Raw genomic sequence first — 23,520 nt, 5'->3', positions numbered from 1 at the left:
TTACGTGAATAGAAAACCTAATCAAATTAGCTCCCAACTATAAGTCTATATGATCTTGTTCAAGGTTAAGCTCCAATCTCAAAGAAAGAGCTTCTCTACTTGAGCATTATGCTTCCTTTTGTGAACATGCATACATTGCTTAGTATGTGGTTTAGACCTTTGTGCATCACTCTTTGTGATCCTTGGTAGACATGTGAATTGACATATATCTCTATACTACTTTGATGATACTTTGTGGCATTCCTTTTCTTGGTGATTCTTGGTGGTGGTACCAAAACCCTTGTGGTTTCTACATCGACTTTGTGATCCTTTTACTTGGTGGACCTCATATTCACTAGCATGAATAGTTATTAATATTCACACATTTTGTAGATATCAAACCTATGCCTCTAGCCCAAGAGAATTTCACATTATGTACGATGGTTCGTGAGCCCCTATGATGTAGGAAAATCAAGCCATAAGACATATATACGAATAGAGGCACCCAATCAAGTTGGGTAGCTGAACAAAGCCCTTGTTTGTATATACAACTTTTGATATTGTGAATGAGGAGAACTAATCACTTGTGCAAAGCTTTCTCCTTCTCTTGTGCTCACCTCTTGCTTGCTTGTGGTGTGCATAGGCTTGCTTGGAGTGTGTGACTGAGTGTGCATGCTGGTAGGCTTGAGTAAGGAGTGATTGGGCTAGATTAGTAGAGAGAAGAGTGGTTCAAGATTTCTAGTGTACCCATTTCCTTTTGGATTACATTTGAGGATTGAGAGTAGAGAGAGGGCTCAAACAAGAGGGTATGACCCACCTCTTAGCCTCTTTTTGAGGATTACCTTCGAGGAGTGAGAGTAGAGAAAGGGCTTAAACAAGTGGGATTGACACACTTCTTGGCCTCTGTGACCTCTCCTATTAGGACTTCCACAATCCAAGATAAGTGGTTTGACCACTATTACTATGAGGGAAAGAAGGTTCTTGACATGAACAAATGGCATCGCTCTTGGGGATACAAACTAGTTTTGGATAAGGGAAGAAAGCAGAGCTATCATCCCACTAAAAAATCTTGTATTTTTCTCACTTTATCTCACCCTTGGATACAAATCATTGGTCTTCTATTAGGAAATGTGTTCTAGAGTAGGATATTGAGTTAATTTGAGTGCTTATGTGTGTAATTTGTGTGTTTATGAGTGGATTTATGTGATTAGATCAGTATGCTTTCTTTTTAGCTTTAATGTTTGTGTTTTATGTTAATTAATTTGATATATTATATGTCTCATATAAGTAGTGTGATGAAATAAAGAGCAATATTTATCGAGTGTGATTGAGGTAGGCTATCTCTCAACTTGGTTTCTTTTGTCATTACACTGAGCATTATCCCTAGATTGATTAGGAAATTAGTGTACATTAGTATTTTTATATTTTTAGCCAAGAATAGCTTAACTTAGGTATTAATCTTTGTAGTTATTATTTTCGAAAAACTAAGTGTGAAATCATGGCATTAGAGTGTTGTTAAGCATCACTATCATGTCAAAAAACCCAAAAACAAAAACTCTAAAAAATCTAAAATACTTTTAAAAACTATGTTTTTTGCTCACTCAAATTTTTGGATTGTCGCATGACTGACTTTTGGATCATAGAATCCACATCCAAAACATGACCAACGTTAAAAATGGATAATAAGGAATTGTCAGTGGGGTAAATTATCTTCATTTCCACACACTTGAGCTATAAGAAAAGAAGGTTGTGAAGGTACAAATCAAATATTGTCTTGTAAAAGATCCCTGATGTACCTAGAAAGTACACAAAAATTGATGCCACAACTACAATCTTTAATGCATAGTTGGACTGCCAATCCCAAATCTGGATTGTCGACCCCAAAATTGTAAGATTTTGATAAGCTCACTAGCCTAGACCGTTGATCCATCTTATAGATCCTCCCATGTTTCAAATCATTAGTTATTCGGATCCCTCCTAAATTCAAATTGCCTTGCATTCAGATCGCCTCTCTTTTATGACCATCATCTTTTGGATCGAGCTATTCCAAATCCACATTCTTGATCACCAATCTTAAATTCTGAGTAACTACCACAAGAAACTATCACAAAACACTATAATGAATGCTAAAATGTTTCAACTAAAATGTTTATCATACACAATATCACAACTAAATAGCATTGAATGGTGAATGTCATTTGAAATAAACCCCAAGAACACAAAACACTATAATAAATCGTGAAATAATTTATCTAAAATGTTTATCATACACAATGTCACAACTGAATACCATTGAATGGTGAATCATAACTAGTTCATAACCTTCCCATAATCAGTTGTGAACTAATTTTTTCTTGCCATTGTTATGCATGTGAATACTGTTCATAGCTAAAACCAACTATGAAGAGTATTCACATGCATAACAATGGCAAGAAAAAATTAGCCCATCAACGAAACATAGTATTACACTTAAGACTCCATCCCATCAAAGCACGTGCACGTGAAACTTACATAAACCCATAACCAGTCCCTAAACAAGCCCAAATAAACCGAAATCAAAGCCCAAATAAACTTAAATTAAAGCCCATGAATATTATGCGCATGCTTATATTAAAGTGTGTAAATTTATGGTACCTACCTATTACATTGGCAAGCCCAAAATATAGTAAAGGGATTGGAAGAGGAAGGACCAATCAATTCTATCATAGGCTTTATCAACTGGAAATTCATAAAGTATGTTCAAACCTTACTGGGGAATGCGTACATGCTAATGTAAGGTTTGTACATGCTAATGTAGTTGTTGCAACAAAGTTTTCAATGAAACAAGTCAAGCACAAGGTTAAGGGGCATATAATTCTGTATCGTGTGCCCCCTCGAGGTGCACACTAGGATCCTAGAGAATTTGTACTTCTAAGGATTGAGGGTGTAGGGAACACTGCTTTATTATCTTATTGTAAAAGCACTCATGTGCTAGCTTGTATGCTTCTATTTAGGGAACACTCCTTTATTATCTTATTGTAAAAGCACTCATGTGCCAGCTTCAAAGATAAGTTTATACTTCTATTTGTTGAACGAATGCTCTGGTGCCTATTTTCATTTCAACTTGTGCAGTACGACTCACGTAAAATGCTAAAGGACGCTGCTTAGAACTTTGATGTTTACATGGTTGCGTGTTAGGTGTTTCTTTCCCACAAGAATATCTGCCCCATCATTCAAAACAACACAAGGAGAGAGTGACACTATTTTTTATTTATTTTTAACATTGTCTATATCAATATACATGGTAAAGTCACAAAAGGGCAGACATCTAGAAACAATGGAAAAACAAATTAGACTCAATATTTAGCTAGACCAAATGCTGCATCTGGCATTTATCCATCTATATCTTGACCAAATGATGCATTGTATCCTTCTGATGTGCTAACAAGAAGGGCATTTAGTTGATGCAATATGTCTCTCACACACATTCATGACAACTCAAACTGAAAGAATAGCTAAGATCCAACATAAATTATGAGTTCCAATTAATCAAAAGGGTTATGTATTTTATTACTATACTTGGATAATCTTTACAGTAAAGAAAGGCTCATCCAAAAAAAGAGTCAATTGGGATTAATCCCCTTAGCCATCATATGGTATAGTTTTGGAGATCCTACAAAGTATATGAACGGCTGAACAAAAAAAGCCTAAGATAATGTTTAATTAGAATCAAATGGTAAGTTCTACCAAAGCATCTCCTAAAGGAGAGTGCATTTATCGAAAGTCTTTTAATCTACATGGGACTCTGCAAGGGGCGAGAGCGGGAGGAGGAGCAGGAGCAGGACGAGGAGACGATTGAGACCTGAGATTTCAACCTTATTGATTAACAGGATCATCGAAATATCTGTTACCATTGGTTAGCGAGAATTTGATTACAGCTACCTTCTTCCTTGATCTGGACATTCTCGAGAAAGATTCATAAGTGCGTCGGTCAATTCCATGCACCCTTTAAAATAGCCGTAATCAACCATCGTTCTGCATATTTACTAATCAAGGAAATCTGTAGAATTGGCAGCGTGCTCTTTAAAAAGATGAAAATGTCTGGGAAGTCCTGCAAGACGAGGCTACGGGTGATAACAGGCCACGAGTGGAAGAGGGTGATGAAGTTGGGGGAGGGTGCGTGCGGCAGCGTGAGCCTGGCTGTGGATCCGAGCGACGGCTTTAGGTTCGCAGTGAAGTCCGCCATCACCGCTACCCAGGCGGAGGCCGACCTTGATCACGAGTTGCACATCTTGCAGAGCCTGGCGGCGGACACCCCGAACGTAGTGCGTTGCTTGGGCAGCTGCGACAGTGGACTAGACGATGAAGGACGACCCGTGAAGAGCCTGTTTTTGGAGTACATGCAAGGCGGCAGCCTGGAGGACCTGGTTTCTAGCAAAGGGTACTTACCGGAGGCTGATGTTCGTGTCTACACCCGCGCGATTGTGCAAGCCTTGGACCACCTCCACCGCCATGGCATCGTGCACTGCGACATCAAGTGTGCCAACATCCTTCTAGAATCGCCCAACAAGCGGCGCGTGAAGCTAGCCGACTTCGGTCTGAGTAAGAGGCTGCCGCCGGCGGATCACTCAGATACAGCAGCTAGTGATGATGAGGAGGATGGCATTGTTCGAGGCACCCCGTCCCACATGGCGCCCGAGCTTTGGGCATGGCCGGGGTCTCAGCTTCCACCTTGTGATATCTGGAGCCTGGGTTGCGCAGTGGTGAACATGCTGCAAGGAAGCCCGCCTTGGGGCCCCGGTAAGGAATCGCTGAAACGGCAGTCTCTAGGAGACAAGCCCCTCCTGCCTGTGCACGCCTCCGACGCGTGCAAGGACTTTCTACACAAGTGCTTGCAGCGAGAGCCCTCCTCGCGATGGACGAGCCACCAGCTCCTTCACCACCCCTTCATCGCCCAACAACATCGCTCCAAGGCCGATCGCCTCCTGGACACTGTCCTCCACGGGTTACACATCAAGGCAGATTTACAGGCCTCGGCCTCCCATGATCCACAGTACCGCAAGTTTCATGTAGAGAGGGTCTCGCCACCCACGTCGTCCGCCGTGAGTCCAATCGTTGCCGTCATGTCGAATCGTGATCGATGTCGTAGAAACGAACACAAGAGAGGTTGCTTTGGCTGGGCACATATCTTTACACACAACATGCTGCCATTTGTTAACTCACCGAATTCGTCACCAGGATTAACTTCCGGCTGCTCCACTTCTCACTGCCGACATTTGAACGAAGATGATGCAGCGTCCTGGTGTGGTCTTCATATGTACTTGGCTCACTATACACATCGGTGAAATATGCTATTATGTTTGAAAACCTCATGAGATTCATTTTATCCTTAGTATTAGCGCTCTCTCTCTTCATTTGATCCTTAGTATTATAAAATGTGAGAACTTGAAAAATCTGCAATATTTTTTTGTATTATAAGATGTGAACTTGAAAAATCTGCAATATTTTTATGTGTTATAAGATGTGAGAACTTGGAAAATTTGCAATATTTTTTTGTATGAAAGGCATTTGATAAAATTTGCATTCAAGAGGCACTTGGTGCTCCTACTTTCACAAGGGACTAGATGTTGTCTATATGCGGCTCTATCTCCAAATGCCCACCATCAAAGGGCACTTGGAAGACCAAGGATGGGTTGAAGGATGTGGTGTCTATATGTGTGTCCCTACAAGCACACATGTAGAAAAAGAATAAAGAAAATTTAGATGTAAATAGTCATAACAACTAACCAGATCAGCTATAATTTTTTTCTATAGAAATAGAAACCTTATAGTACTAGTGGACTTTGGTTAGCTACAAATTTATTCAAAAGAAATAGAAAGCTTATAGTACTAGAGGAGGGTACTTTGCAAGATAAGGGACACCACTTTTGATAGTTGGGCGCCCTAAAGGTATAAGCTTGAAAACAGGCATCTTCACAACTTAAAGGTCTAATCTCTTGTGGTTATGTTGGGAATTTAGTGGTATGGTGTTTCGGGCACATTATACACATAATGGGTGTCCAAATGGTGCCCCTTGATCGGAAATCCAATTTATTTTAGCGATTGCTTCATTGCACGGAAGTTTTGGCATTTGCATTTTTCAACTTTCTTTATTGTAGTATATGTCGCACATTCAATGCTTAGAACTTCTACATCCCAAGTCCAAAGATCATCCCAATTCGTACATGAAAAGAACGCATTGCATAGAGCTTAGCTTGATTTATTGGAAAATTTTTTAGGTATTTAACTATTTTTTATAAATTTTTTATCTTTGCTTTATATTGTAAAGCAACATGTAATTTTCTACTCAAGATCTTGGCAAATGTGAAGCTCATCATCATTAAAGATCCAACAGTGAGAAGTTAGACAAATATGTCTAGAATGTGGCAATATTGTCAAATTGCAATTTTAATTGTTACATTTCTCCCCATCTTCTATAGAAAATTCACTTAGTCTCTTCAAGGGCATGTGTAAGTTTAATAATTTAATTATATAAGTTTAATACGACCCTCACTGTACTTCAATTTCTTGTGGATCAAAGTACTTGTCTCATGATGAATTTAACAAAAAGAAACTAGATTGAGCTTGAGTAAGGGAAGCCCATTTTCTAGCCATCTTAACCAAAATTTCATTGTTTGTCCGTGCCAAAGTCTAAAACAAGGATGGCTATTAGGCTTGGTGTTTCACAAAACCTAGAGAGTATGCAATTTGTGAAGAAATTAAGCTATGGTAACATATTCTTAGTGCTGCATGTACATGTAACATCATATGGAGGAGAGTCCACATAAGTATCTTGCCATCTCATCATGCCACCTCAATTTAGTCAACAAGGTTGACTCCCTAAAGCCTACATGGCACACCACATCACATCAATACGTTGCATTTCCACATAATCAGGAATATCCATGTCATATTGCCACCTTAGCACAATCAACTTAGTTGACTTTCTGTGCCTACATGGCATAGCACATCATATACATGCAATCATATACATGCATGGCATCACCACCTCACACTTGAGCATGAGGAATGGCCACGTGAAGGTTCCATGTCCGCAACATTTTGCCACATGGCAAAATGCTTGCCACCTCACCATTATATTTATTGATTTTATTAATACAAAAAAATAAAAAATCATTATTATTAAAATAATTTATTTTTAGTAAGAAAATCAAAAGAGAATTATGTAATATTATTCTAAGGCTCTCCTCTAAAAAAGGGAAAAAAATATAATTTTTTTTATCAAATATATATTATTTATTGAACAAAATATATTACTAAAAAATAATTTTTTTCTCAATAAAGTGAATATTATGATATAATTAAATAAATTCTTGATATATAAAAAATTATATTTTTTTAAATTTTTTTTGGGAAGAAAACGTAAAATATGTATTATAAATGGGTGTAAAGAAATTTTAATATAGTTTATTAATCAAATAAATTTTATATAAATTATTATTTTTACTTAAAATAATTAATTAATTTATTATTTCTAAATATGATAATTATCTTTTAATATTTTTTAGTATTTTACCAAAAATATCATTATGTATAAAAAGATTAGATAAATTGGCAAAAATCGAGATTTTATCCATAAACTAATTTAACCAATGAAATGCTCACTAGCTTGGTATATGTAGTCCAATTTTTTGAGTCTCCCTCATTCTTAGAGTTTCACCAACTTTGGAGATTTCGGGCTGTTTTCGTTGCTAAAAAAGCTGCTATTTTCGCTGCTGTACTGAGCATCGAAAAAGTAGCAAAATAGTGCTGCTCAATAGTGAAGTTTCATTGAGCAGCAAAAGTAGTGCGTAGTAAAAGTTGGGGAAAACTAGGGAGTCTACATAGGAATCCCGACAGCCAGTCTGCCTCCCAGCTCAATGCTTTAAATTAAAACAGAGTCACAGTTTTATGACATCATCTTCGTCCTCCTCTTCACTTTCTTGTACCACTTCATCGTAATATGGATCTTCCTCTTTCTTTTCCCCTTCATCCTACATACATGCCATCAAGCGCAAGGTAAGAATAGGCCAATAAAATAAAATTAAATGTAGATAAGAGAAGGGTTGTTTCACTACTTACATCATCTGCTTGAGTCCCCAAAAAGAACTCGTCAAAGTGTACGCCACGCGTACGCATCCACACTCACAGTTGCAGACAGGGGGCTCTATATCGATAGTCGTACTCCTCCTTTTCTGGGTTACACCCAACAACCTCCCTCTACAAAAAAACAATTAAGAAACTATACAATTAGTTAAAGAAAACAATATAGTACAAAACAAAATGAAAGAGGAGAAGAAATGATCAGTAAAATAGGTACTTATGAAACGAGCAATGAAGGAGGACTTTCCTCCCGAGCCGAAGTGTGAAGACCCTTTCTTCCATAGTCGGGAAACACTCGCCACCACTTGTTGTTTGAAAAGCATGTGGGTGCTTTCTCATAAAGGTACATGCGTGCCTCAACTCCTCGTGTGTGCAAACGTTGGGCTTTTCCAAATTATTCTTTGCCTCTCTCAGATTGATATTTGCTCTCCTATTAGAGAGAAAAAGCTTGATTCTTGTCTTCATCCACTCCTCCGAGAAGCAAAGACCTGCATGTGGAACAAGAAACCCTGACTTAAGCACATCAATGGCATATTTCTTTGAAAGCTCATCTTGTGCTTTCCACTTTTTGAAGAAGTTCATGAACTCCAGGTCAGCAAGTACATGCATGTGATTCATGAATTGCTTCCCTCATGCATCCATCATCATGAGGGAACCATCGACATCCATGTTGTATGGTAGGGTGCGTGGATCGAATGGTGGAGTCGGTCTCTTGGGAGTTGGCTCATAATGACAAAATGAAGAGTCCCCTTGCTGGGGAGATGCATCGGGAGACGTAGTGCTGCTTTTGCCAAAGAAAAAGTAGCTTGCTCCCCCCCTATTAGCACGTATACTAGCCCCCTAGACTCCCTACTACATCGTCGTCGTGGGTGAAGATGGACGTGAGGGAGCAGGGGTTGGTTCTAGTCGAGGTAGGTGGTGTAGCTCATCACAGGCATACTGTGATGGGCCCTACACCACTTGGCCCCACGCCACTTGTACCTATGCCTATCAAAGGTGTGCTCTACTCCGTTAGATGAGGTGGGGTAGATTTCCCCCCCATGGCATTGACTGGCCCGACCATTTGCATATTAGATAAAACAATAAGACTCATAGAATACATAAAAGGTTAACTTTGTATATAATAAAGATTTGATGGAACCATACTTGTGTCTAAGTAAACTAAGACCAAGCTTGCTACCCATATCGTTCGTTTATAATAGATAACAGATTTGCCACATCTGGGTCTTGTGATGGGTTGATCGACATTGCCTATGCATACATGCACAAGAGTCGATTGTTTGAAGCATAAAACATAAAGGCCCTATGTATAGAGTCTTATGTATAAAGCTTTATGCATAGAGCTTGCACATAGAGTCTTATGCATAGAGCCTTATGCATAAATCTTTATGCATAGAGTCTTATACATAGAGCTACACATACGGCCTTATGCATAACGCTCTACACTTATAGCCTTATGCATAGAGCTACGCATAGAGCCTTGTGCATAAAGCTCTACGCATAGAGCCTTATGCATAGAGCCTACGCATAGAATCTTTATGGATAGAGCCTACGCATAGAATCTTTATGGATAGAGATTACAAGAGCCTATACATACATGTATAAAAGTAAATTGATTGAAGAATAAAACATAAAGGCCTTATGCACAGAGCCTTATATATAAAGCTCTATGCATAGAGCCTACGCATACAGTCCTATTCATAGAGCCTTATGCATAAAGCTTAGACATAGAGCCTTATGCATAAATCTTTATGCATATAGCCTTATGTATAGAGCTACACATATAGCCTTATGCATAAAGCTCTATGCATATAGCCTTATGCATAAATCCTACACATAGAGCCTACACATAGAAGCTTTATGCATAGATCTTGTAAGAGCCTATGCATAGAGGTAAACCTAAGCTAAATCTAAACCTATCACCCAAGGGTGCAATAAAGAAAAAATATGCTATAAGCAATCAAAAGAAGAAGAGAGATTATCGCTCGTAATGTGAAGCCAAAAGAAAGGATTAGTGCAAGAGCTGCAAAACAAAAGAGGCAACAACGTAAGATTACTTATGCTTAAAGCTTAAAGAGAAAAGGCAACATGTGATATTAGAACATTGCTGAGACCTTCTACAATACTACTTAGATAAGCAGGGTGGAAAGTGATCCTTTTGGATGATAGTCTGAGGACTTTCCATACACTCCCCACTATTAAAGCCAAAGGAAACTTCTCTTTCACAAGAGAAGGATACTAAAAATATCGAGGGCTCCCCCTCCACTATAACCATGTACTCGCCAGATAACCACTCCTAGCTTGACTAAACTAACATTCTAGATGGCCTATAATAATGCCCCATATTTCTATGCATAAGCCCACACCCTAAACCCGGCACCCAAGGGTGCAATAAACATGAGGTTACATGAATAAGAGAGCTTACTTTGACAATGTCAAGCCAAAGGAAAGGATAACAACACAATAATTCTCTAACAAACGAATGCTTAAAGCTTAAACAAACAAGACAACATGTGATATTAGAACATTGTTGAGACCTTCTACAATACGCCTTAGATAAGCAGGGTGGATAGTGCCCCTTTTTGGATGATAGCTTTTGAAAACTTTCCACACGCTGTCTACTATTAAAGCCAAAGGCAAATTCTATTTTACAAGAGAAGGATAATGAAAAGATTGAGGACTTCCCCTCCACTATAACTACATACTCGTGGATAACCACTCCTACCTTGACTTAACCAGCATTCTATATGGTCTATAATAATGCCCCATATCTCTATGCATAAGCCTAAACTGTAAACCTGGCACCCAAGGGTGTAATAAACATTAGGTGACACATAAATAAGAGAGCTTACCTCCATAATGTAATCTAAGGGAAAGGAGAACAATGCAAAGCCTATAAAACATAACATGAGAAAAAGTGATTAGTTACACATTTAAACTTCATGCATACATAGCCTATGCATAATCCAATTGCATAAGGGCTTGTGCCTAAGCCTATGCATAAGGAAAAGGCTTATGCCTATTTCAAAAGGTCTTATCCATAAGCCTATTGCATAAGCCCTTATATAATAGACTTATACATAAGCCTTGTGCATAGGCTTATGCATAAGGCTATGCATAAGCCCTTATACATAGGCTTATTCAGTAGGATTATGCATAAGTCTATGCATAATGCATAAGCCCTTATGCATAGGCTTATACAATAGTCTTATGCGTAAGACCTTCTGCAATAGGCTTATGCATAAGCCTATGCATAAGGCTTATGTATAAACCTATTGCATGAGCATATTTCATAATGGATTATACATAAGGTATTATCCATAAGGCTTATGCATAAGCCTATTGCGTAATGGCTTATGCAAAAGCCTATTGCATAAGCCTATGCAAAAGGGCTATGCAATAAGGGATTATGCATAAGCCTATTGCATAAGGGCTTATGCAATAGGCTTACGCATAAAGCCTATGCATAAGGGCTTATGCATAAAGCCTATGCATAAAGCCTTAATATGTATAAGCCATATGCATAAGCTTATGCATAAGACTTATGCATCGGCCTTAACAATATGCTTATGCATAGGCCTTAAGCGTAGGCCTTAAGCATAGGCTTATGCCTAACTTGACCTAACCCTAATCCTTGGCACCCACCAAGGGTGAAAAACTACAAAGAAAAGAATCATAATCAAAGAATGGATAAAGAGGGCTTACCTCTTCTTTGAGAAGCCATAGGAGAGGATTGGCTTAAACCCTTGTTAGTTGTTCACTTGAATAAATCTACAAAAAAATGTTAAACCCTTGTTAAACCCATGGATCAAGCTCTCCTACTAGCAAAACATCTACCTAATCGAGCCTAATCCTACACTAATAAAACATGATTAATGCGATTAAGCTAAGGTGGATGTAATCTGAGTTTACTCATAATGATGAGTGTATGCAATAGACTCAAGCACAATTAGGTTACAAGATTAAGACCTGTACTCATAGAGAGGCTTGAGATGTGTGCAAGTGATATGATTTCATTGCTACAAATGGCCCCCTTTTATATGAGGAGGTACACCCTTGGGCTCGTACAACAATGCGCATAAATCCCCTTACTCATGTGGCTACATGCTATGCTTTGCACTTTCTTGGCTACTAAGACTTGTACTCATAGAGAGGCTTGAGATGTGTGCAAGTGATATGATTTCATTGCTGTGCAAATGGCCCCCTTTTATATGAGGAGGTACACCCTTCGGCTTGTACAACAATGCGGCATAAATCCCCTTACTCATGTGGCTTCATGCTATGCTTTGCACTTTCTTGGCTACTCATCTCACTCGCTACCTCTTCCTTGTGCTCTATGGCACCACACTTCGCAACACCCCCCCTTGGTGTCATTTCTTTGGGCTACTCAAGGTTGTCGGATGTGAGGTTTACAACATTGATAGGTGCTCAACTGGCTACTCTCAGTAGATGGTCGGGTAGATTTACAATTGCATCAATTCCCTTAGGTGCTCTTTGGCTAGTCATAGGTGGCCAAGTGTGCTCAAAACATACAAATTTGACTAATCATTTGGTGGCTTTTACAACATATGGTTTGGGTTAGGTAGTGGTGGTAGCTCAATGTTGCTTAGTGCTATTGTTGGCTTGATATATCCTTACTTTTTCTTGATGAAGATCCCTCATTGCTACCTTTGTTCTTCATGTCAATGTCATGTCCTTTTTCACCTTGTTGATTGTGTCTTGGATCTTGGTCTTTGCTCTTTGATAGCTTCTTTGGGTTGACTCTTGGCTCTTTGGTGTGGACGCCATTCTTTTTGTTGCCACTTGATGCTTTGTTCTTTGATGTTTCCTTTGATACTTTGTTCTTGATTTCTTTATGTGCTTTTGATGCATATAGTGTGGATGCCATGATGTGTGCTATGGTCATTTAGGATTGTGCTTTGTGCATTCATGTTTCACTTTGCAAGATGCATGATTTTCCCAAGGATATGTAACCCTTCCCCACAATGATCTTCCCAATGTTTGATGCCATGAGATGGTCTTACCATGAGCTTGTGAAAAGTCTCTATGGCAGTGTCTGTACTCTCTTACAAGATTAAGCTCCAATTTTCTATACAATGACTGATTACAAGATAATGCAAGTGATAAGATGCAAGCTTATGTACTAAAAATGCACTAAATGTAGTAAAACCCACTCAAATTGATCAATTCAAATAGATGTGATGAAGTTGGATGCGAGAGAGAGATTCCCACTATAGATTCACACCCTAATTTTCTAGTTTTGAATTTTAATTGACCTGATTTTGACTAATACAACACTAATGATAGTGATTAGTGCTTAATCAAGGAGATTAGCATGCTCGATTTTTGGAGGATGAAATTGAGCTCAAAAAAATAATTTTGGATGGGGCTTTTGCAAGGAGTATGTTGCTCTTGATGGATAGACTAAGCACACAAAATATTTCTATCTCATTCCTCACAAAAACACGCGAATTGACTGTAAATCGTCGACTGGTCTTTAGCATCATATGCTACATAAAATGGCTTGAGATTTGTAGTGTGGGAATCTTATACCAATTTCTAACTAGCCCTAGAAGGGCTTTAGCTGATTTTGCTGAAAGGCATCAAATGGAGCAAACCAGAGGGAGCAACAGCCCGTCCGGTGAAATGCGAGCTGTAGCCATGCTTTTAGTCGAATTACTTCAAGCTAGAGGGTCTCCTAGCATTGGAAAATATCCCGTTAAAAGGATTTGGCAAACGGTTTCTTGGTTAGGGAGATCTAGCTACTTCAAATTTCATCCACTAGAAAGTCTTGTAGGTAATATTGAGATTAGTGAAAGATAATGATAAGATTGGCATTAACTATGCAAGGACTGACTAATGAGAAGCTTATGAGGAGAGGGAAAATCCATGGATCAAACTCTCATACTAGCAAAACATCTACCTAATTGAGCCTAATCTTATACTAATTAAATAAGATTAATGTGATTAAACTAAATGTAATCTAAGTTTACTCATGATGATGAGTGTGTGCAATAGACTCAAGCACAATAGGTTATAAGATTAAGACTCATACTAATAGAGAGGCTTGAGATGTGTGCAAGTGATATGATTTCATCGCTTCAAAAGGCCCCCTTTTATATGAGGATGTACACCTTTGGGTTTGTATATAACAATGTGGGATAAATCCCCTTGCTCATGTGGCCTCATGCTAGGCTTTGCACTTTCTTGGCTACTCATCTCACTCCCTACCTCTTCCTTGTGCTCTATGGTACCACACTTCTCAACAAAAAGAAACATACTAAATCAAAAAGTTAGTTCATTTTAACATATTAGCAACAAGAAACGAGAAGAAGAGGAAAAAGAGGTGAGTACCCTAAACCCTTTTCCTAATGCATAAGTGATTGGAAGAAATTGGTTTATGTTTCCCTAACCCTAGCTCTATGCATAGAATGCTTTGAATAGATAGCTTGATGGAGAACTCTCCATCAAAGCTCTCTATTAGAGCTCTATGCATAGGGCTAGGGCTAGGGCAAGGGAGAAAGGGAAAGAAAAGAGAGGGCAAGGGATAGAAAAGCTCACATAGAGCTATGTAGAAGCTTTCCATGAAATCTTGGAATGAAAGAAAGCATTGAAGCTTTCCATGAAAGCTTGGGTGAAAGCAAGAAAAAGAAAGGGGCACTTAACTTGGAGAGGAAGAGAGGCTTGATGAAATAGGCTTGAGGAAAGAGGTTTGGTGAGAGGAAATGTTGTTGTGCAAGTGTCCTCTCCACATGTGCAAGTAGTTGAAGTAGGTAGAAAGAAAAGACTCCCCTCAGTGGCAATTTAGGTGGGGTGCCAGTTTCCAGGTTGCTGCCCACTAGTAGTGAAGTTTTGCTGCTAACTTCACTACAGCGCAATGATATTTTGTTGCTCAACAAATGTTACTGTAACTTTGCTATCTAGTAGTGAAGTCTTTGGTAATTTTCTATCATAAGTTTTGGATAGCTCAAGTGTTTTTGACCTAACCCTAAATCAATTTTGGCTAGGTTTGAGATGTCTGACAGTGATCAAGGGCCAAAAGCTGGTTCCGAGGCATGGTTGAGAGAAACAATTCGTTGTGTGTGTAATCGATGCAAGGGACAATATATACGACAATGTTGTATATAAAAATTAAGCATGTCCAAACATATGGGCTTCATGAGGCATTGTCACACGACCAAGTTCAAATGATGACATGGAGGAGAACCATAGGAGAGTGCTAGGTAACATGCCACACCATTCGGTGACATCGGGTAGAGTGCAAAAGGTGGCAAGGATTCATATGGAAAGCATGTCTAAGAGTCATATTCATCAAACAATGAGTGAGGTTCCTTCACCATTGCCACATGAGGAGTAAGAGAATCTCATCATGGATGACATGATGAATGACTTATTTAGATAGAGGTCATAGATGATAGTGATCAAGCTCCAATGTTACAAGAGGAGGAAACCTTGCATAGAGAGCCAAGTAGCCCTTTGTTTGAGGGATGTTCGTACTCCACACTACAAGAAAACTTAGAGCTATTAAACTTGTAAAAACAACTTATGGATGGAGTGATGCAAGTGTCACATCTTCTTAGGTAAGATCACCTTATTAATTATATTCTCTTTAATAAAAAATGTCTCATGTTTTATATACTCTCCTTACTAATATTTTGACATATCACTTATGTTATGTTGTAGGCTTCTCAAGAATATTCTTTCCTCTAAAAAATATATTACCAAACTCACGAGAAGGGTGTTGTAAAATGCTCTCTATACTGGGTATGGATTACACAAAAATACACGCATGTCCACATGATTGCATGCTATTTAGAGGGGTTAATAAAGATGCAACACAATGTCTACAATGTGGGAAGAGTTCCACTATAGGGATGATTTGCAAGCAGACAAAGCTTCCCTTTGTAAGGTGTTCAGACACTTCCTTATAATTCCTCGCATCCAACACATGTTTAAATTTAAGGAGATTGTAGAACTCATGACATGGCATGCTACTCATTGCTCAATTGATGTCATCATGAGGATCGTATAGTTGATTCACCGGCATGGCAACATTTGGAGCATCAATGGCCAGAGTTTAAAGATGAGCCTTGTTGACTTACATCTTGACTTGGGCATGGATGGTGTTAACCCATTTGGCTTCAAGTCCACATCATGGTCTACTTGTCCTCTCAGGGGGGTTCACCTCTAAGAAATTGTATGTATCATGTGGGTTCAAGGGGTATTTTAAAAACCCCTTACACTTACATACTTTTATGAATAAAATGACCCCTTTTGCTTCATAAACTTACGGATTTTTTTCAAAATTGGTTTAAAAAACCCCTCATGTAAATGTAATTCTATAACTTTTTTGAATTAATATAACTCTCTTTATGAACTCACATGATACGCTTACATAATTTTAGGTGAACCCCCTGAGCTTGGCCTATTGTGTTGGTAAATTACAACCTCCCTCCATGGGTGGCAATCAAGAAAGTTCATATTATGCTTGATCTCCTTGTACTAGGAAAGTATAAGATGGCAAACATGGATGTGTAACTCGAGCCTTTGATTGAGGATCTTGAGAATGGCGAGGTATCAAAGTGCATGATGTTTCAATGACAATAAATAGGTGTGAGGTAGAGGTGAAAGGAGTTTGCTTTGGACGATGCATGACTATCCTAGGTTCTTGGAGTGCTCAGGTACATACTTGAACTGGATAAATTTAAGCTTCAAACTTTAAACTTTAATTTTATATCTCTACCTCTCAATCTTAATTTTAAAATAGGTTTGGTAACCTTCGGGCATCATGCATGTCTGATTCGTGGACCATCACTTGTTTCGGAAGAAAGACTCTCTATGCTTAAGAAGGTGATGTATGACAAACATAATTGATTTCTCCCTCTTTCAAATCCCAAGTATGTGTCACATGATGTCTCACCACTTGTGATGAGAGGTAGAGATTGGTTTGAGGCATGGAGAAGTACCCCCAATCCACCACTGATGGGATGTCTAGACACTCAATCTTCTTTCGACTTCCATATTAGTGTGACATGAAGATCAATCATCTCTTAGATCCCATGCATAGTGCATGGCCAATTGAAAGTGAGAGTGGTAACATGGTCCTACCAAAGGCACCATGGGTATTAACCAAGAAGGAAAATAATAAGGTGAAAAATGTGATTGCCTCTTTTTGTACACCAATGGGAGTAATGCATTCATTGAAGGGTGCCTTCACAAAGACCAAAAAGAAAGGAGAGGTACAATTATATGGCCTCAATACAATGCATGATTGGGACAAGATATTATAGATGTATAAATATTCGCTTATTCATTTTCTCTTTATGGTACAGAATTTGTAGGCACATATACTAACTTTCATTTTTTTATATGCATAGTTTATTCTTCCAATTGTTATAGTTGGTTGTGAAGACAAGAAGGTGAGAGAGTATATCTACAAAATGGGAAGCTTGGTGAGGTATAAATCTTCTCTTTAATTCACTAGATAAGTTATATTGCATATTTGATATTCTCATGCGTCACAAGTTATGTATTAGTAAATAATACACATGATTGCTATGTATGTATGTACATATCCTTAAAGGAGATAGATCCTACATCCATTGAGATGGCTCATCTCAATGCTATTGAGGCAATGTGTATGATTGAGCACAATTTTCCTATTGAGATGTTAAGCTCAACATGATCTGACACTCACGAGGCGCTTGCATGACCGTTCGACATTTACATCATTGGCGGGTCGGTAGCCTGGCAAGCACTGACATATCTTCGCGTGCCAGAGATTTTATAGTTGGACTACACTTACTAGTCCACACCTACCCACTTCACTTAGCGTGTTCACATTATGGACCACTTGTATATACTCTATTATGTGTGTTAGTCACTTTATCTTCTTTGTAGACCTCTTTTGTTGTGTGAAGAAGAAGAAGAATTTTAAGCCTCTAACCTTGTGTGTTCTCTTCTAAGGTTTGTGTGTGTGTGTGTGTTCTTGCAAGAGCTCAAGCTCTCTCCTCCCCTCCTACATCATTTGTTCATGGTATCAGAGCCTGGTTCATGCTAAGGGCTGAGCAGAAAGCAAGAGAAGCATAGGAAGCAGTACACGAGGGTAAGAGCTTTATCTACTCTTCCCCCTTTGTGTTGGCTACTACACTCGTCGCGGGAGCTCTTCGGGAGGCACTGGCAAACAAACTCTGATTGAGGAGATTTCTTTATGGGAGAAAAGCTACAAGGAGACTATGCTATCTGTTAGACTCGTTGGACAATATAGTTGGGACTGAAAACACAAGCGTTTACGAGCACTACATGTAAGTTTCAATTCTTTGTAGTAGAACTCTGTTTTTGGAATTTCAGGAAGGGAGATTGGTTATGCAGACACTGTGCGTATTGTAAAGAGATCTCACCCATGACATTTGGAATTCAATCATTTAAATGGAAAAAGTGGAATTCTTAGCGTATTGAATTAATGGATATTTTTGTTAAAATTCAAAGAGGAGTTTTAGATAAAAAAAATTTTATGCATGAGAAATACTTAAATGATAAAAGAGGAATTCCCATGACATTTGGAATTCAATCATTTAAATGGGAAAAGTGGAATTCTGGGCATATTGAAATAATGGATATTTTTATTAACACTCGGGGCCTCGTCCTCGGATGTCCGGACGAGAGGCTAGCCCGGCGGTTCCTCTGAAACCGAGCGCGGAAAAACTCCTCTCGCTCAGAAGGCACGGGCGATTCTGCCATGGGAAAATCTTCTAACGGGGGAATTACTCTAACAAGTCAAAATCTTAACTAGTTAAACTGATCTAACCGAACCTGAAGTCACATGGTCGGATCAAGAAGAGACTTGCACTTGGTCCATGGATCCCCTCCCATAGAACAAGGTCTTCTCAAGACTTAATCTAACTATCGTAACTAATCGTATCTAGTTGTTTCGTAGGAATCCTCCGATCCAGCCAACCGGCCCATGGGTTAGCCAACCACCCGACCATTGTACTAGTGGGATTCCTTTATAAAGACTTGGTTGTGTTTTTGCCTAGGTACCAAGGGAAAGAGTTCCCAGGCCCCCTAGCCGGCAATCCATGCAAAAAATAAGGTAGGCATACCACGTACACACCCAATATGAAATTGCCATTTATAACAGATTCGGCTCGCTTTAAAATAATCCTTCAATAGAAATCATAATATTACTGATCACATTATCTTCCAAAATTCCGAGTCGATTGTATTATAAAATGTGTCCTCTAGACTCTTCGTTAAAGACCAGTTGGTTAACCAACGAGATCCAGGATCAAAATTTTGTTCCCAAAAATCTTTCCTTTTAGTCCATCGGAATCTTCCTCAACGTACGCATGGGTGTGCTAGCAACTGCGAGCCCATGCAGCATCGCCTGGTCAGAACCCTCTAGGATCCTCCTTAGGTGTCCTAGCACTTCACTCGGGGACTGCTTCGTCGGTCCTCGCCCATCGTACCGGAAGCGCACCATTTTAACCGTACCGAGGCTGGTCAAGACCTCGGCAGGCTTTGTCGGGAGGAGCGATGTCCCTTGACGACTCCCCGCTAGGTGTTCCAAACAAACCTCCTCTTAGTAAAACATATGCCAAATGCTTCCTCTAGCATTCTGGCGTAAAACAGTCCTTTGAATGAAAAACAGAGGTTCCGATGCAAGTAAAATTCCCAGTTTGAGATTGGTTCCACAAAACCCCTTTCTCCATAATTCCCGGTTTCATAATGAGGATCCTTGATCTCTCATGAGGGGTAATGTATCCATCATTTTGTTTGTTTGTCCAACTAGATTCTTGGTGAGTTTAGTTAAAGGAAAAACTAATTTAGTTCCTGTATTCTATTCTTTGTATTTAGGAACTCGAATTGGTCACTAAGTTTCAAATCGAGAAATGGACAAGTAGGGTTACTGTCCGTCCCTTTCGTAGTCTAACCAAATTCATTCGGTTTAGTTTTAACAAGGATTCCCTTTAGATAAACATCTAATTTTGGGTAAATATCAATTTAGTGATTTTTTCAATTGAAATATCCAAAGATATTCTTTATGCCACATAATTTCTCGACCTTAATTCATTAGGTAGAATTATGGTGGAAATTCATCTTTTGACACTAAGATTTTATTCAAATCCATCTTTTCTTAATTATCATAAAAAATTTTCTTTTAACCAAATACCAATACCTCTTTTTTTGAATAAACTTAAAATCTCTCTTTTTCTCATTTAATGAGTGCAATCTAATTATCATGGGAATTTCTCTTTTACCATAAATTAAATCTATCTTAAAAATTACATAAAAATATCCTTTAATTCCATTAAGCTAGAAATTCCACTTTTCTCATTCAAATGATTGAATTCCAAATATGGTGGGAATTTCTCTTTCATCATTTAAATTTATCTATGCAAAAAGATAAATTTAACTAAATTTTCTCTTAAAAATTAAATAAAAATCTTCATTAATTCCTTTACACTAGAAATTCCACTTTTTTCATTTGAATGGTTGAATTCTAGTTATGGTGGGAATTCCTCTTTCATCATTTAAATTTATCTATGCAAAAAGATAAATTTAACTAAATTTTCTCTTAAAAATTAAATAAAAATCTCCATTAATTCCTTTACACTAGAAATTCCACTTTTCTCACTTAAATGATTGAATTCCAGTTATGGTGGAAATTCCTCTTTCATCATTTAAATTTATCTATGCATAAAAATAAATTTAACTAAAATTCTTCTTTAATTTTTAAATAAAATATCCATTATTTTAGTATTCTAAATTTTTCTCTTTCCTCATTGGAATACATGGATTTCTATTGTCATGGGAGTTTCTCTCTTATCATAAAAATGAATTACTAGAAATTTTTCTTTTTTTCTAATTAACTATTTATGTATAAACATAAAAATCAAATTTTCCATGGTTATGATGAGAATTATTCAATTAACCTAGGATGATTAATCCTAGAATATGGTAGGAAGTCCTCTTTTCATATTATGTATGAAAATGATTTATGTGTTAATTTTTTAAAAATTTTACCATGATAATTTTTAATAATTTTGAAGCATAAAGTTTTAGTTAATACAATATGATAGAATAACTATCATTTGGATCAATATCCAATTATGGACTTGATTCCTAAGTTTTTCATAATTTAAATAGCATAAAAGCATTAAAAGGCCACTTCTTTGGCTTCTAATTTGACAAGCATAGAATTTACTTTTAGATTTGAGAATTGCTTCATGAGAAGCATCATTTGAATATAGAATAGGTCATAGGAATGACCATTCTTTTTGGGGGAGAGAGAGATATGCTTAAAAAAACATTTTAATTTAAGCATAAATGGAAACTTTATGTGTTTAATCACTAAGATTCATTAGAGAGCTTCAATTGCATTAAAGATACATTCAATTTCAAGCTTGAGAGGGGTTGAGAAGTGAAGAACATTTAGAGATTAAGAAAAAGACCATAATCACACTTTACCTCTTATTTTGCTTGATTATTTAGTCTAAGGAGAGACCCCCAACCAATCAATTGGTTTAGTATGTTGATGAAGACTCTAAAGAAGATTGAAGAGAGAGAGAAGCTCCAATCTCTCCAATTTGTAGAGGATTTTTAGAGGATAATAGAAAATATGCTTATTTTAGAGTAATACCGGCATAGTTTAGTTCACAGATGAGAATACAATAGAATGAGGGTCTATTTATTGGGAGGGAGGCCACTAAGTAAGTCCAACTAAGTTCTAGAATTTTTCAGGTTCAGTTTGGCTGAATTTGGACAAGATTTGGACCAATTTGGCTCCCTTTTTTATTTGGTTTGATCCAGGAGAGGGGAGAGATAAAAATATCTTATTATGTTTGAGTTTAAAACTCCTCCACACATGTGAAATAGGCAAGGATCCCCCTTTCCTTACCAAGGTGTCAAAAATGAATTATTACTCCAAAATGTCTCAATGTTTTTTTAGTAATATTTCATAATTTTTAACTAATAAATCTTGTACTCAGTCAACTCTTCATCTTATGTGGGCATTTACTCATTTTTGGGTATTTTCTCTTATTCATTGGATCTATCTCATCCCAACACTTGGATTAATCTTATTGGTCCATAAGAACCTTAATTGGACCATAATCTAAATTTTTTAAAAAATCTGTACCCTTAGGCTACGGTCTTTTAAATCATTTTTAATTAATTCCAATTGCACCTTGGAAACTTTATTTTGATTTTCTGTTTTAGGGAAACATATTTTTGATATTTGTAGATTTATATATCTAAAAATATCTTAATATTGAATTACCACTCTCTAGAAATTTTTATCTCACTAGAAAAAAATAAGGAAAAATAATATTTTCTTGTATTCAAAATCATGGAATGATTATAGGGGATTGAAGTAAAGGCTTATTCATTATTCAAGCTGATGAGGAGGAATCTTACATCCTCTCCCACTTGAAAAACGTGAGATGTTCTCATCACGCAAAGTGGGGGTAATCCTTCGCCAACTCTTCTTCTTTCTCCCAGGTGGCGTCTTCTAGAGGGAAGAACTTCCACTTTACTAAGAATTCTCTAACGACTCTGCTCCTGAGAATCTTCTCCCGAACATCAAGGATTTCCTCAGGTTGGAGTTCCATCTAGCCTTGAGTCAGAGATATCAATTGTTCGTCATCAAGCATGTGTGTGACTTGGGCTGGGTACATATTTCTTAAGCAAACTGACATGGAATACATTATCTACCTTGAGATGGGGAGGCAAAAGAAGTTTGCAGGCTAGATTGCCCACTTTCTTTATGACAGCATATGGCCCACAGTATTTGGGAGAGAGCTTCTTGTACTTCCCTAAGGATAAGGAACTTCATTTTGGTCGTACTTGAATGAAGACCATATCTGATTCTTCAAACTCTCTCTCTGATCTCTTTTTATCTACATATTGATTTTGTCTGTCTAGGACTGCCTTTATATCTTTACAGATTGATTGCATTTGCTGGTCCATGTCATCAAGCATTTGTGTGGACATTTCGACTCTGATCAATGGGTCAGACCAAGTCAACGATGTAAGGCGATCTTGTCCATACAAGGATTTGAAAGGACTCATCCCAATGCTTCGATGATAAGAAGCATTGTAAGCAAATTTGACTAGATGTAAATGGCTTAACCACTTCTTGGGTTCCCTGCCGCGCAGCATGACCAAAGGATATCTTCTATTACCTAGTTTACTCTTTCAGTCTGGCCATCTGTTTCGGGGTGATAGACTGTGCTGAGATCCAAGAAAGTTCCTACTGCTTCGAAGAATGCAGTCCAAAATTTCGATGTGGATTTGGGATCTCTATCACTTACTATCCTCTTGGGTAAGCCATGCAATCTGAAGATCTCTTTAAGGAAAACTCTGGCAACATCCACTGCACTGTATGTTTTTTTCACTGGAATCAGATGGGCAACTTTG

Source organism: Cibotium barometz, chromosome 8 (genome assembly GCF_041138505.1).
Source record: "Cibotium barometz isolate CiBa-2024 chromosome 8, ASM4113850v1, whole genome shotgun sequence".
NCBI classification, from domain to species: Eukaryota; Viridiplantae; Streptophyta; class Polypodiopsida; order Cyatheales; family Cibotiaceae; genus Cibotium; species Cibotium barometz.
Note: the sequence above shows the minus strand (reverse complement) of the source record.